Raw genomic sequence first — 16,214 nt, forward strand, 5'->3', positions numbered from 1 at the left:
CTAATATAAACTTAATAGGAAAAAATGTGAATTTTTGCATTTAGATTCAAAAATTCAAATTTACAGATATAACATTAGTGAAACATAGCTAGACAGCAGTTTTTCTACAAAAGGTTAAGACAAAAGGTAGGGATAGGTATGGGAGTAGGATTGTACCATTGATATGGCAGCCAAGAAAGGTACTGCAATCTTGAATTACATAAGCTTCTTAAGAAATATAGCATCTGAAACAGGAACCCCCGGGAGAGAGCTAGCCAAACCAATGGACAGACTGAATGTAGATAGTCACCATGAGCTAGCTGCCAGTGTTTGATAAGCCTAAAGTAGAACTTCATGTCCATCTGGTTGGAGCCATCAAGCCTGAGACTATCTTGTACTATGCTGAGAAGAGAGGAATCCCACTTCCCACCAATACAGTGGAGGAACTCCGGGACATCATTGGCATGGATGAACCCCTAAGCTTCCCCAGCTTCTTGGCCAAATTTGACTATTACATGCCAGCCATTGTGGGTGACCAGAAGGCCATCAAATGAGTGGCCTACAAGTTTATGGAGATGAAAGCCAGGAAGTTGTGGTGTATGTGGAGGTAAGGTATAGCCCTCACCTGTTGGCCAGCTCCAAGGTGGAGCCCATTCCCTGGAATCAGGCTGAAGGAGACCTTGCACCTGATGAAATCGTGTTTCTCATCAGCCAGAGCCTGCAGGAGGGTGAGCGAGACTTTCACGTCAAAGTCAGGTCTATTCTATGCTGCATGCGCTGCATGCCAAACTGGTCGCCTGAGGTAGTGGAACTCTGTAAGAAGTATCACCAGCAGACAGTGGTGGCCATCGACCTGGCTAGGGATGAGACCATCGAGGACAGTAGCCTCTTCCTTGGGTATGTACAAGCTTACGAGAAGGCTGTGAAAAGTGGCATTCATCAGATAGTGCATGCCGGAGAAGTGGGGTCTGCTGAGGTTTTACAGCAGACAGTGGATATTCTCCATACTGAGAGGATAGGCCATAGCTACCACTCTGTGGAAAACACCACCCTGTATGAAAAGTTGCTGAAGGAGAACATGCACTTTGAGGTATGCCCCTGGTCCAGCTATCTCACAGGAGCCTGGAAACCAGACAGCCCATATGGTTTGAGGATGATAAGGCAAACTATTCACTCAACTCAGATGACCCACTCATCTTCAAGTCTACCATTGACACAGATTACAAAATGGTAAAAACACAAATGGGCTTTGCTGAGGATGAGTTTATAAGGTTCAGTATCAATGCAGCCAAGTCCATCTTCCTTCCAGACAATGAGAAAGAGAGCTCCTTGGCTCCTGTCAGGAGCCGAGGCCTATCAAATACTACAGGCAGTCTCTAATGTGTCAAAGCGATGATGCCTCCAACACAACAGAGCAAGGGAGAAAAACTACTGATCCCATAATGCCTCAGTGGCCACCATGCCATGACTCAGAAACCAGATTTAAGCTTCCTTCCCAGTAAGGTGGAGGTGCTATAATCTTGTCTATTTTCTTTCGTGGTGCGGTACTGATTAGCAAATCAACTCTTTTCCCACTGTTTATATAGCCTACTGTGCATTAATATACCTTGATGTAGAAACATTTGTCTTGTATAGACTTTTCACTGCCCACAAGACTCAGGGCTTTTGCTTATCCATCATTTAAAAATAACTTTGCTGAGATGACCAAGTGCCAGGGGCCAAATCTGAGGCACGTTTGAAGAAGTCATCCTACTGGGTGCTAAGGGGGGTGGTGGTGCTCAATCAAAAAACTAAACAATTCAGTTTTTGTGTTGCTAAAATACATACATATAGCATCCAAGAAAAGGGAGGTGATAATCTGGTTGTACTATGCCCTGGTTAGATCACATTTGGAGTATTATGTCTAGTTCTGTGTACTATATTTTACAAAAGACAGTGATAAGCTGAAGAGTATCCAGAAGAAGTTAACCAAATGGTGAAGAGCCTTCCTTGAGATAATGCCATATGGGAATGAGCTGAAGCAAATGGGTATTTTTTTTTGGTTCACTTGTTTCAGTCATGTCTGACTCTTCATGACTTCATTTTGGGGTTTCTTGGCAAAGATACTGGAGTGGTTTGCCATTTCCTCCTCCAGCTCATTTTTTATAGATGAGGAAACTGAGGCAAACAGAGCTAAGTGACTAGCCCAAGTTCCGACAACTAGTGAGTGTCTGGGGCCAGAATTGAACTCAGGAAGGTGAGTCTTCTTGACTCCAAGCCTGGTGCTCTATCCAAAGCTCCCCTAGTTGCCAACAAACAATAATAATAATTTTTTCGAGCAGCATTGTCAAGTGGAAGATGGGTTAACCATATTCTGCTCCAGAGGGCAGCACCAGAAGGGCTAAGCGAAAGTTGCAAAGAATCAGATTTAGGCTGGATGCCAGAAAAACAAAACTTTCTAACAAACAGTTATCTACTTGTGGATAGGTTGTCTTCAAAGAAGGCATGTCTTCTCTTCCCTGTAAGTCTTAAAATTAAGCCAGGATGACTTTTGGAGAGTACTGTAGAGAAGGTGCCTTTTTAGGTTTGGGTTGCACTATTCGACCTCTGAGATTCCTTCCAGATAGATATTCTATGATTCTATGAAATCAAATCTAATCACACTAAGAATGAAATTCCCGATTCATCTAAATGGAACATTAACCTTAGAATCCAGGCTTACCTATTTAAACATTGTGTCTTTCAGGATATTTATGCAAGAGGAAAATAATTAGCATAAAACCTGAAGGCTTTCCAACATTAAGATGATGCTCATGACTCAGGATCAGTAGAACATCTGCTTTAAGGTGTTTTCCCAATAGTAGTGATGGGTTTGGTTTTAGTCATAACCAGTTTTTTTCCCCATTCTCACTTTTGATCAACCAATCAAAAATAGTTATTAAAGTATAAAACATTATCATCCCCTCAATGTAAGGAGCTCACTGGTTAGTTGTGGATAGAAAATGGGCTCACATCAAAATAAAATGATTGCTATAAGATAATAAATGACAAGTGCCAAATGTCTGAAACATATGATTAGTGATATAGGCATTCAGAAGGAAGATAGTGCCACAGATCATATAAAGTTTCATGGAAGAAGCAAGATTGTTTTGTTTTGTTTTTTGGAGGGGGGAAGGCAGGTCAATTGGGGTTAAGTGACTTGCCCAAGGTCACACACCTAGTAAGTATGTCAAGTGTCTGAGGTTGGATTTGAACTCAGGTCCTCCTGACTCCAGGGCTGGTACCCTACTCACCGCACCACTTAACTGCCCCAGGAAGAGGCAAGATTGAAAGGCCAAGTTGGACTTTGACAGATGGAGAATAGCTGGTGTGAGGAGAGAAATCCAAATAGAAGATACTGTAAGTGAGATGGCTGGGATTAGGACCAAATCTTGGTCTCTTATAGTTTTTGGATATTGGTGCATCGATATTTTTAATAGTTACCAAATACTCAATTTTCTTGTTTTACCATGTTAAGCCACCTATTGCCTGCAATAACATGCACATAGAAAGTAATTGAATATTATTACAGAACATAAATTTTAATATTTCACCTTGCCTATCTCTTCATTTGGTTGCAGCACCTTTATCAGCCATTATACCGAGTTACTCAGCTATTGGCCATTCACCCCCCACATGCTCCTGCACTGATGTGGCAAAATCTTCTCTCTTTTGAATCAAAAATTTCTTTTTGACAAATTATTCACTAGCCATCCCATGAGCATCAGAAATGCCACTAAGTTAAACTACACTAGAATACAAAATTACCTGTATGCTTATTAAGCCAAATAATAAAAGAGAGGGGAAAGAAAAACCCACTGATTTTGTATATATACTGGTATATGCCTGAAATACATATTATAATAAGTGGAACTACCTTTCTATTCATATTCTGTAATTTTTAAACTAAATACAATATCTTGGATCAGAGCCATAATTAAGAATTTTTATCTAGAGCAAAAAAAGTAAATAAATAAAACAGGGTGAGGAAAGCACAGAAGTATAGTCATGCCAAGAGAGAGGGCAATGACTGTACCAGCCTTCTCCCGAAGGACAGTTAAGAGGAAAAGCAATTCCAGGAAAGGTGTGTCACAGCAAAGAATGACTGACTGCCTAGGGAAAGCAGTACTGATAAACAACTCAGCAAAACAGATGCCATATTTAGAACTAGGAAAAAATAGGTTCAAATCCTGTCTCTGACAACACTATGTGATCCTGAGCTAGTTAACTTAACATCTCTGGGCCTCGGTTTCCTCGTATATATATGAAATGAAAATTTTGAACATTTGGAATCTAATAAGAATGCGTCTTATTGAAAAAAGGCTGTACAAATTGTAATCATTTGAGTATAATGGAGTATTAGTATCCCATAAGAAAATGATGAAATACACAGCTTTAGAAAAAAAAAAAAACCTGGGAAGACTAGTAAAGCAGAATGAAGTGAGCAGAACTCGGAGGATAATTTATAAAATGACATCAACCTTATAGAAAAAAAAATTTTGAAAGACTTTAGGATGTAGATCCCTAAAATGATAAATCATGAGTTCGAAAGACAAAATTAAACATGCTACTCATCTGCCAGAGAGATGATGAATTAAAAATATAGAAAGAAACATATTTTCATATGTGATTCATGTAGGAATTTGGCTTTCTAGACAATGCATGTTTGTAAGGAGGGTTTTCTTTCTTTTTTTTTTTTCTTTTTTCCAATTTGCTTAATGGTAGAAGAGCCCAGTGGGAGGCACAGATTACAAATGCCTGCAAAAAAATAATTAAATAAAGGGGATGGAATAGAATTCTCTAATGCCCCATCTAGTTCTAATACTATGATCTTATGACAAGGATGGGAATAGTTTTGCTATGGGGAAGAAGAACACCCTCCCTCAGATGCCAGAGTTCTGGGGCAAGGTCCCATCTGCTCTGTAACAGTTATAACTGTGCCAGATTCTATTTCTATGCCATGAATTTCTTTCAGTACTTTGGCAGTAGTTGGAGGATATCCAAGATAGAGTTCACAATGAAATTGCCTCCAGAGTAAACCATATTACGGTGAGAATCCAGTTTTCTGGGCACCTATCCCAGCACTGTCATGAAGGATCAATGGGGATGGTGCATACATATAAAAATAGCTTAGAGACCATTGAATGAAACTCACTTGCTTGTTCCTTTTGTGATTATTCTGTGTCTTGATTTCTTGACTCCACTTCCTGTTGATCCTTAGATCACTCTTAATGGCCATTCTGACTCAATTCCCTACTTCTCCTCTAGACAGATCTCTGGGTATGACCCACTCTCCAGAAAGATAGCATATTTGTTTGGCTGATGTTCTCCAGGCCACTCCGTGGCCCTGATGCTATGATTTCACTAGATTGGTCCATAACATCAACATATTTCTTTATGGGGGAATGCATTTATAACAAACTCATCCCTCGCGCTCCCTCACAACAAATGAGAATTTGTCCTGAAGTTAAGACATAAAGATTTACTGGAGAAATATGAGACTACTCACTTTTCCTTACACACTGATGAAAAGCAGATGTAGTTATAAACTTTATATCATCACTAAGATTGACTTCACTAAAGAGAAAGAAGACAAAAATAAAGTTTCTTGAGTGAGGTCAAATGTTTTAAATGGTGTTTCATGAAAGGCTGACCCTTCAACAATGAATAGCAGAGAACTTCTCAGATATATATATATTTAAATTACAGAAAGCCATCCTGTGAGAACCTGTTCTAATGTATTTTTATTCGTATCATAGCACCAGTTATTATGGTGCCAAGTAGTTGACAAGAGCATCATTCTACTTTCCTCATTTTACAGAATAAAAAAAAAATGGAAGGAGCAAGAGGTGGAATAAGACCATAAAGTTGACATGAGAGGAAGAATTACATTTCAGAATTTCTGCCTTCTGTCTCCTGCTGAAGCTAACTACCTTGTAGATTCCTAGGACCTCTTGGTTCTGAATCCCAGATGTTCATATTTGGCAGGATTAACAAGTAAAAAGATATATATACATATAAAAAAAAAAAGGCCTCTGAAGCACTCTGACTCAGATCCTCAGGCAGTTTGTTCAATAGAGATATTGCCAGGCAAACAATCTCTGCAACAGTACCTTTAAAGGAAAAAACAATCCCCCTGTGACAAGGTGAACTTTTAGATTGAGAATTACCCACTTCAATTTAATCACGAACCAAATGATTTTCCTCATAAATGCCATCAGTATACTGCTAAAAGATGCCATGGTATATCAGGAGAGATATTAGACTTGGAGTTAGAAGATTCAGGTTCCACCGTGGGTTATGGCATTGACCATCTGTGCGGCCTTGGGTGCTACACCTCAGTTACCCTCTCCCCAAAACTGAGTTGGGAAGAACCTAGCTCTAGTCCTGCTTCAGGCACTTCCTAAATTCTTTGACCCTGAACAAATTACAGTCTCTCTCAGTCTCATCTTCCTTATCTTTCAAACGGCTATAATAATAACAACACGTAAAGTGGTTTGTAAGCCTTAAAGGCTTACAAATATATAATTATAATTATAAATATTAGTTTATATAAATAGTACATTTTATTTTTATTTATATAAATATTTTTAGTATAAATACAATCATAAATATTAATTGTTGTCATCATTATTATTAATATTATTATGTGATGATGATCACTAAAGTCCATTCTAGCTCTAAATTGATGATCCAGTAATTTTAATGCGCCAACTACACAGGATCCTTGGAAAGTTCTTTTCTTTAATAGGTTCCTCAGATCACAGTCATATTGCAAACACATCTGTAGTTAGAAACACAAAGAATTTGTGCTTTCATTAGTTTGGAAATCCCAGCATGGAAATTTACTCCAGTACAGATCACAGTCTAACTCTGGTTCAATTTGTTATTGTTCAGTCATTTCAGTCACGTCCGATTCTTTGTGACCGCATTTGGGATTTTCTTGACAGAGATACTGGAGTGGTTCGCCATTTCCTTTTCTAGATCATTCTACAGATGAGGAAGTGAGGCAATCAGAGTTAAGTGACTTGCCCAGGGTCACACAGCTAGTAAATGTCTTGAGGCCAGATTGAACTCAGGCTATCCTGACCTGTGCTCTATCCACTGTGCCAACTAGTTGCACCTATTGAATCTACTGATTTGATAGATAAATACTAGAGGTTAAGTGATTTACCTAGGGTGACATAGCTAGCCTATGTCAGGGATGGGATTCTAAGCCACATCTTCCTGATTCCAGGCCCATCGCTCTATCCACTATGCTGTATTATCCCTACATTGGTGAAATTGCTTTTGGCAGCTAGAGTCCTGTGCCTAGAATCAGGAAGACCTGTATTCAGCTCTGTCCTTAGACACTTACTAGTTGTGTGACCCTGGGCAACTTACTTAAATTCTGTAAATTTCACTTTTACCAACTTTAATTCTCATTCTTTTATTTGATATCAGTAAACATTACTGCTCCCTACTTGATGTTCATCTTGAAGTTGAAATAAACCTTAGAAATAATAGAATCCAACACCCCATTTTAGAAATGATGCTAGATGGTGCAGTGAGTAGAAGCACCAGCCCTGGAGTCAGGAGGCCCTAAGTTCAAATCCGGCCTCAGACATTTGACACATTAGGTGTGTGACCTTGTGCAAGTCACTTAACCTTGATTTACCTGCCTTCCCCCCTCAAAAAAAAAAAAAAGAAATTAACAAAATGAAACAAGAGATAAAATGACTTGTGCAAGGTAAGACTAGAGGAAAAACTTCCTGGCTTTCAATGCTGCCTCCCATATACATTTTTAAGGATCAGGATATCACAGAAAAAAGTTTTTCAGAGTCACAGAGCAGGTACTTAATGCATGCTGAACTATAACTCAGAGTGCATTGCCCTGGACACAGAAAATAGATTCAGTTAGTTCCAAGCTTAAAATGTATTAAAAAAAATATCTTGACCCCATAAGAAATTCAGTGCAGGATTGGGAGAATTTAAGTTAACAAACACTTATGAAGCATCTGCTACATTCAAAGTAATGTGCTCACCACCACTGACCTCCTTGGAGCTTCTTACCTATTTAGATACACTTGGGACATTGTGCTCCTAGAAGACCAAGACCAAGGCTATTTGTTGGAGTAGATGAGGATAGATTTTTCACTCCCAACACAATGGCTCAGCTCAGCACCATTAGTTCTACGTGAGAGAAATGATTATTAATAACCAATGATTGGGGGAGATTGAGTCCCCTCTTTTTCTAAAGTCCTCATTTTTAATCTCAGTCTCTGAAAGTTGAACTAACTTTCTCCTCAATCTTGGGCCAGACCCCACCCAACTTTCCAAGGAATCTTATCTAGGTGAATTCCTGCCCATTGTGTTCTACTCAGGTTTGGGTGGGGATAAATTCTTTGATTATATTGCCTAAGGCTAGGGGTAGTTTAGAAGTAAATGACATAATCAAAGTTCATTAGAATAGGTCTACTGTAATATTCATTCTCTCTCATTACTTGTTAACCAATCAGAGTTGATTGCCACTCTCAGGAACACCCACTCTTCCAAGAACATATAAACTGTGAGTCCAGCCCCATGGGGGTATTTGGTGTCAGAGAGTACCACTGACCTCTTTTAGTAATAAAATGCTAGCATTATTAAGTAAATGATCAATTAGCCAGAAACTATGTGTCTCCAACTTTCTAAACATCATACATAAATATTGCACGAAAAGTTGGGGATTAAACAGAGTTGTACTCAGTGAGTACTCAAAGACAGAAACATCTTTGTTAGACCTAAATTGGTAAACTATCCCCTAAGTCATTTGAAGAAGTGACTACATGGAGATGAATACTGATGATGAATTTCTGAAATGATGGACTAGTGTTCCAAATAAAATAGCACTATACTTTTCAGGTCCAATTTTTAGTTTGTTAAAAGCTTCACCAAAGCTTTCATCCCATCTGGAGCATCAATGGCACCTGTCTCATGCTGTCAGGATTCACTAAGTTCTCAATGTAAGTGCCTTAAAACTGATTCACTTCCACAATAGCCTCAGCTTCTCTTTCCTATTACACTAAAAAAAAATTTAGCTGAATCTCCCATTGCTTTTCTGCCCCAGGATAATCAATGGGTTCACTAGGCTCTCTAGAAAGTTACCCTTTCATTAGAATGAGAAACTGCAGAAGATTGCAGCTACCCCTTGGGGCCAGAAAGGTCTGGAATAGGTGACACTGTATTTTAATAAAGTTGTAATAAATTTTACCCTAAAGAAATAATGCCCTTGAAAGTACTTTAAAGTCACAACTTGACCAAGAACTAGGAAACTCAGGCTGTTGCCCTGGGCTCTGGCTTGACATTAATGCTCACTTTTCTGCTGTTTCTATAGTTAAGTTTTACTCAAAATTTAGAGAATTATCTTGGTAAGCTAAAATGAAACTTGCGGCCAGAACTAAGCCCTAAGGGTCTACGCAGGCAAACGTTCAAAATGGATGATGAAAACCACAAAATCTGAAATAAAGATTTAGATGTGTCAAAATAATATATATATATTAGACTCACAAATTATTTATTACAAATTCCCTATCAGATTCTTTCTTCCCAATGGGAATATTATTTGTTTTCCTGAAAACAAACCCTTGTTTCCAGTCACCATGCTAAACTAGAAACGGCTATCAGTGCCTAGCACAGCGCCTCCCACAAAACAGGTGTTTAATAAATGATTCATGAATGAACAATACATAATTACAATGATCAAGTCTGATGCCAAAGAAGAAAAGACAAATGTAACCTTCTTGTTGGGAGAGGTAGAGAATGATGGTCAAGAAATATTTTATGTAATGCAATAATAACAGATAATATGTATATAGCAGCTGAAGGTTTGTGAAGTGCTTCACATCCATTATATCATCTGATCTTAACAACAGTCCCGTGAGGTAGAAGCTGTTATTATGCCCACTTTACAAACGACAACACTGAGACAGCTGATACATTGATTAGAGTTGGGTTTTTTTTTTTGCTTTCAATTTTTTGTTATATGCAGTGATTCTGTAGGGGAGGAATATATTTGAAATTTTAGGCAATGTAAACCAAGAGTTATCAGTATTTTTTAAAAGTACTTGCTGAATTTAATTGTCACTTACTATTTCCTTTCCCCACTGTCAAAGCCCCCGGTGTTGTTAATTCACTAACAACTCTTTCCCATCCCTACAGATAGTGTTAAATGCTAGAAAACTCACTCTGTACCCAGAGAGCTTTACTTGCACAAATAAAGACTAGAGAGATGAAGGGTGGGCAATCAGGAAACGTGTACTATTATACCTGCCTCTGATACTAGAAAGTTGGTTATCAGAAATGAAGATGAATTAAAAAAAGAGAGAATTTAAGTAGGCCATCCCTCCAGGAAGCATGGTAGCTTCTGAGTTTAGAGTTTGAGGTCCTATGTTTAAATACCAAATCTGCTTCTTTAACTACCTGGATGACCTCTAGCAAGCCACTTAGCCTCTGTTTTCTCATCTATAAAATGAGGCAGTTGGACCGGATGAACTCTGAGACCCTTGCCAATTCAAAATCTGTGCTAGTACGTTACTGACATGATAGCTTTTGACAGCACAATGGTGACTAGAAGGAAGGCATTTATTGTACAAAGGAACTTTTAAAAAATATATATTAACTCTGGCATTTGAAGTGATCAAGGAGTGTAATCAAAATAGGAAATTCAAAGTCATAGGGAATATGGGACATTCTTTAGGAGGTGGATAGATGGTACAGTGGTCAGAGTACAGGATTCAAAGTAAGGAAGATCTGAATTCATTGTGACCCCAGATACTCATTAACAACCTCTGTGTGCCTCAGTTTCCTCATTTATAAAATGGACTTAATAATAGCATGTACCTCCCAGGGTTGTTGTCTGAATAAAGTGAGATAATAGTTGTAAACTTTTGCATATCTTAAAACACTGTATAAATCCTTTTATTATTATTGTTAGTGGCAGTGGTAGTATTGTTATCAGGCCATTGCTTAGGGAACCCACTGGCTCCCAACATAACCCATTCCACTTTTTGGATAGCTCTAATTGTTAGGGAAAAAAAAGTATCTTTTATACCAAGTCTCAATTTGCTTCTTTGCAACTTTCACCCTTGCTCCTAGTTGCATCAGGGAAAGCTATAGATTTAGAGCCAGAGTCTAGGTCTGAATTACAAATCTACTGTGTGAGAGGTAACTGCGATATTAGTTTCTGTGACCACAAACTTCTATCATTCTACCTCTCCCTATGCCTCACTTCTAAAACAGTTCTTCACCCTCATCATAACCTCCATTCCTTCCTGTCCTTCAATATTTTCTCAAGGGATTACCTATACTCTAACTTTATTTTTTTCATTTCTCACTCTCTACTCTATAGTTATCCAATTCATCTGTGCCCTGTCCTCTACTCTTGAACTTCTTACCCCGCTCATCCTGTTGTTCTTCAGCCCTGGCCAGACATGACTCTAGTATCCTTCCACCATCCATCTCCTTCACTTCCTAGTTCTTATTTATTCTACTGAATAGATCTAGAGAAAGGCATATGACCACACTAATTAGGTACATACATCAACTGGGCCCTCATTTTAGCAAGGCAATCTTGACCTCTTTACTGTGTATCACATTGTTGACCATCTTCTCTTCCTTGACACTCTCTCCTCTCTTTGTTTATATTGACATTACTCTTTCCTGCTTCTTCTCTTCCAGCTTGTCTGACCACTCCTCAGCCTCTTTTACTGGCTCGTGATATATGTCATGCCCCAAGGATCTTCCCTGGATCCTTTTCACTTTTAGCTTTCTTCTCTCTCTCTCTCTCTCTCTCTCTCTCTCTCTCTCTCTCTCTCTCTCTCTCTCTCTCTCCCTCCCTCCCCCTATCTCTCTCTCTCATTGTCTCTCTCTCTCTCTATTCTCTCTCTCTCTTTCTCTCTCTCTCTCTCTCTCTCTCTCTCTCTCTCTCTCTCTCTGTCTCTCTGTCTCTCTGTGTCTCTCTCTCTCTCTCTCTCTCTCTCTCTTTCTCTCTCTCTCTGTCTCTCTCTCTCTCTCTCTCACTCTCCCTGCCCCTATCTCTCTCTCTCATTGTCTCTCTCTCTCTATTCTCTCTCTCTCTCTGTCTCTCTCTCTCCCCAACTCCCTCTCCCTCTGCCATGGATTTCAATATTATCCTTAATCAGATGAATCACCTATCTCTTCATCTACTCGTAGAAACCTTAAATGAAAGATATAGCTAATCTTAATCTGGGGGACCCAGCTCATCAGTGTGAGTAAAAGTTAGGAGGACTCCCAGAGTCCAGAAAAGGCTACATTTACATGGCATAATCTCAAGGCCTTGACAATCCCAGTCACCCTACTGTGGGTACTATCCAGCCTAGCAAGGAAAAGTGATAATGTGCACACACACACACACACACACACATGTACACACACTCCATGTTGACTTAAAAGAAGAAAATTCATAAATAGAAAATCTGCATTACATTTTGAGTGATGAAACTGAAATTTCCCTCTGTGACAAACACACCACATTGGCTTAAAAGAGGAGATTTCATAAACAGAAGATCTGTATTAGATTTCAGATCATAGGATAATATAGAATGCCCCCTTTTGACAACATTACTGAATATTAAACCAATCTGCTCCCCAGCCAGTGGTTGGACACACTGCTACATCTCCCCATATCTCAACCCATAATCATTAAGCAGTTATCATTTGCAAAGTACTGGGGATATAGACAGAAAACTAAGACAGTTGCTGCTCTCAAAGAGTACACAGTCTAAACAGGGGAGACAATACATACAGAAGGTTTCAGCTGAAAATCATAAGGAAAGTCTCCATGGTCCTTAGGGTACACTGGTAAAGCATATAGTGATGTCTTTAGTATCATTTCAACTGATAAAATATGTCATCTTCTGATGTTGCACCATTTGACAGTCCCAAGGACCCTGTAATGAGAATTTTACTTTGGGGTCTTTGGTAGATGTGTCTGGAATACCTGCTGGAGCAGTTGTCAAGTTTCATCTCAGCAGGGGTTGCTTCCCCTGGGTATTGGCTGTGGACACTTGAAAACACGGCTATTCCAAAGGCTCCTGGGTCCAGGGTCCTGGGCTGTCTCCATCAGGGTCTAGCAGGAGATGGTAGTCAAAATGGTATTGGATTTGCTTGGCCCATGCAGCCTCCGGTTTCTTCCTTAGTTAGTACCTTGCGGTTTCAGCTAGTCTGGCTTGCCTATCCTGGGGGTGGCAGTTGGTTGGCAGTTGGTAGAGATGGTTGGCATCTTCTCCACAGGAACCAACTCCCTGGATGGTGGCTATGAGGAGTAGGCTGGAAGCAAGACCAGTAGTCTGGGGAGTGTTGACATTCTACTATTCCTATCTGTTTGTTGGGAGATACAAAGAAAATTAAAAAAAAAGTTTCTGCCCCTTCTGGAGAGGGCAATATTAAAATAAGTAGGGACATAGAAATGAGAGGGGGGAGAAAGAGAGAGGGGAAGAGAGAGAGAGGGAGAGAGAGAGAGAGAGAGAGAGAGAGAGAGAGAGAGAGAGAGAGAAAGTAAAAAGTTCATTTGAAAGGGGAAAGCAGTAGCACCTGGGGGAAACAGGAAATGGCCAAGTGTGACCTCTTAAGCCTCTCCTCACATCTTTCTCCACAACAGTCATGCTTTGTTTGGTGGCATCTGTTGCCATTTGCACAGTCTTACCTAATTGGAGCAGAGGAGCAAAGCTCATGTCCCAGAACATGGCTTGGATCTGGATTCAAGCTTTTATCAATAGTTCAAAGTCATCACCGCCATCACCAACCATCACCATGGGTCTCCTCACTGGCCCCAGCAGCAACAGTGGAAAAAAAAAGAAGTGGAAGAGGAGTGATGTGGAAGAGAAGCAGTTGACAGATAAGAGAAGTGCGTTGCCTAGCCCTGGGGGTACAGTGGTACCACTGGGGCTGTTCTTGACTTTTTTGTTTTCCATTTATTCTTGTTGTTGTTCAGTTGTTTCGGTTGTGTCTGACTCTTTGTGACCTCATTTGGGGTCTTCTTGGCAAAGATACTGGAGTGGTTTGCCATTTCCTTCTCCATTCATTCTGCAGATGAGGAAACTGAGATAAACAGAGTTAAGCGACTTGCCAAGGGTCATGCAGCTAGTAAATATCTGAAGTCAGATTTGAACTCACAAAGTTGAATCTTCCTGACTGCAGCTACTTAGCTGCTAATTATTCATCAAGCATTTATTAAGCACTTACTCTGTGCTGGGCACTGTATTAAGCACTGGAGATTCAAAGAAAGGCAAAACAAAAATAAAAACAACTGTCTCTGCCTTGTAGGAGCTTACTAATAGAGGAAAAAAATCAGAAAATAACTAAGTACATAGACGATATAGACAAAGGAGATGGAAAGTCATCTCAAAGGGTAAGGCAATAAACACCTGGGGGGAACAGTAGGTTGCTCAGTGAAATCTCCCAGGCCTCTCCTTACATCTTCCTCAGCAAGGGCTGGCCTCTGGTCCGTGGTTTCCGTTATCATTTACAGTCTGGCCCCCTTAGAGAATAGGCCTCTTCAGCTTATGATCTGTCAGCTCAGAAGGGAACATGGAAATAGCACGTCAGCTAGCCACATGATGACCTGGTCTGTTTGAGGGTGTCATTTTCCCACCAGTCACATCAGCATCACCCTGGTAGCTGTCAGCCGTGCTCATATATCCTCCCAGATTGCAACTACCCTGACTTGAGCTAACCATGCAGCAGCAGCAGCTGCATAAGGATCCTTCTGTCATCTATTCTTTGCCACACTTTACCTGGTATGAAAGAAAAGAGGAAAAAGATAGGAATATGATTCAAAACAGAAGAGAGAAAAGCTGGAAGTTGTGGCATTCTGTTCTAAAAGTCATCTCAGGACAAAGTAATTTGATGTGGAGATCAACATAAGGAAAGGAGGTCTATGATGAAAAGCAAAGACTAGATCATTAACCATCCAGAGAAGGGTTAATTGAGTGTTGCAATGTAAAGTCTCCGTGTGCAATGGATTTACCTAAATATCACATTTATGCTAATGATATACATTATGCTTTACTTCTGCTTAGAGGTGAATTTGCAGTTTGGGTAGCTGCCAATAAGTTCTCAGGTTTGAGGGCGGCACTGTAAAATTCCAAGGACGCACTTGCTATCACATCAGATGCACCTGAGTTCTCGGTATATATTCAAGTTCAAAATAAGGACATAATCTGGCAGTGTTCACAGGGCCACAGTTTCCAGTTTGCTTTGCTCTAATTTGCATTCAAATAGCATTTGATCAAAAGGGAAAGGCATGGGGCTCAGAGTCTGGAAACTGACGGTTCTAGTCTCGCATCTTCTACTTACTAGCTTAGCGACCTTTGGAAAGTCACAGGCCCTTTCTGGTCCTCAGGTTCCCTACCTAATGCTAGGTTAGTTGATTCTTAAGATCTGCTCTATCTCTAAAATCTTAATGTTGCTTTCCTACATGAAGCTAGAGAAAGGCTTAAAAGAAAGAAAAAGTATAGCCAATCCAGCAGTCAACAGTCTTGAGGGCCTTGTGTTGCTTTGGAAATGACAATTCAGAAAAGTACACTGCTTGGAAAGATGTGCTGTCTTGGAAAGTAGGGAAGTGGAGAAAGCTGATTTTTCTCCTTAGAAACCCCAAACCACATCAATCTGCATAGGTTTAGTCGTTCACAGACTGTTTTTTTCCGTAGGTATGATCTATGTACCTTTGGTGGTGGGTTTTGATACAATCTCACTTGAGTTCTTTTTCTAAAACTGAGGGAAACAGCCATAGAGAATGAAAATGTCACTACAATGAGTGGCTGTTGTGATAAAAAAAAAGATGTGGCCATGTAATTTTATATGATAAATGACTATTTTGCTTTTCATGTGTGAGAGACACTAATGACTCCAGTCATTAGATGAATCCCAGAGTTTTTTCTCACTATAAAAAATTATTGTCCTCAAAATACATGAAAACACACATAAAATATCATGAATTTTCATCATTGCAAAAAACATAGTTAATGACAAGAAAAAAAGCTTGCCACAGCAGCTTCCCTGAGGGCATGAAAAGCACAGTAGGAGTCAGAACTCCTGGGTTCTGACCATATCATACACAGCCACGTAATCCATTTGAGTGAGAATGTTGTTTTCAGCTGCTCTGGGCAAGGTTATGCTACAAGTAAAAATATTATTAATAAAGAATGTCAGGCTCCTAAGAACACTATGTAAAACAC

At 39.7% G+C, this 16,214-nt stretch overlaps 1 pseudogene; it reads left to right on the forward strand.

Annotated features, from left to right (window-relative positions):
* The first annotated feature begins 290 nt into the window (after nt 1-290).
* Nucleotides 291-1,359, forward strand: LOC118837268 (annotated as a pseudogene).
* Nucleotides 1,360-16,214: the final 14,855 nt, after the last annotated feature.

This window comes from Trichosurus vulpecula, chromosome 2, assembly GCF_011100635.1.
Source record: "Trichosurus vulpecula isolate mTriVul1 chromosome 2, mTriVul1.pri, whole genome shotgun sequence".
Classification (NCBI taxonomy): domain Eukaryota; kingdom Metazoa; phylum Chordata; class Mammalia; order Diprotodontia; family Phalangeridae; genus Trichosurus; species Trichosurus vulpecula.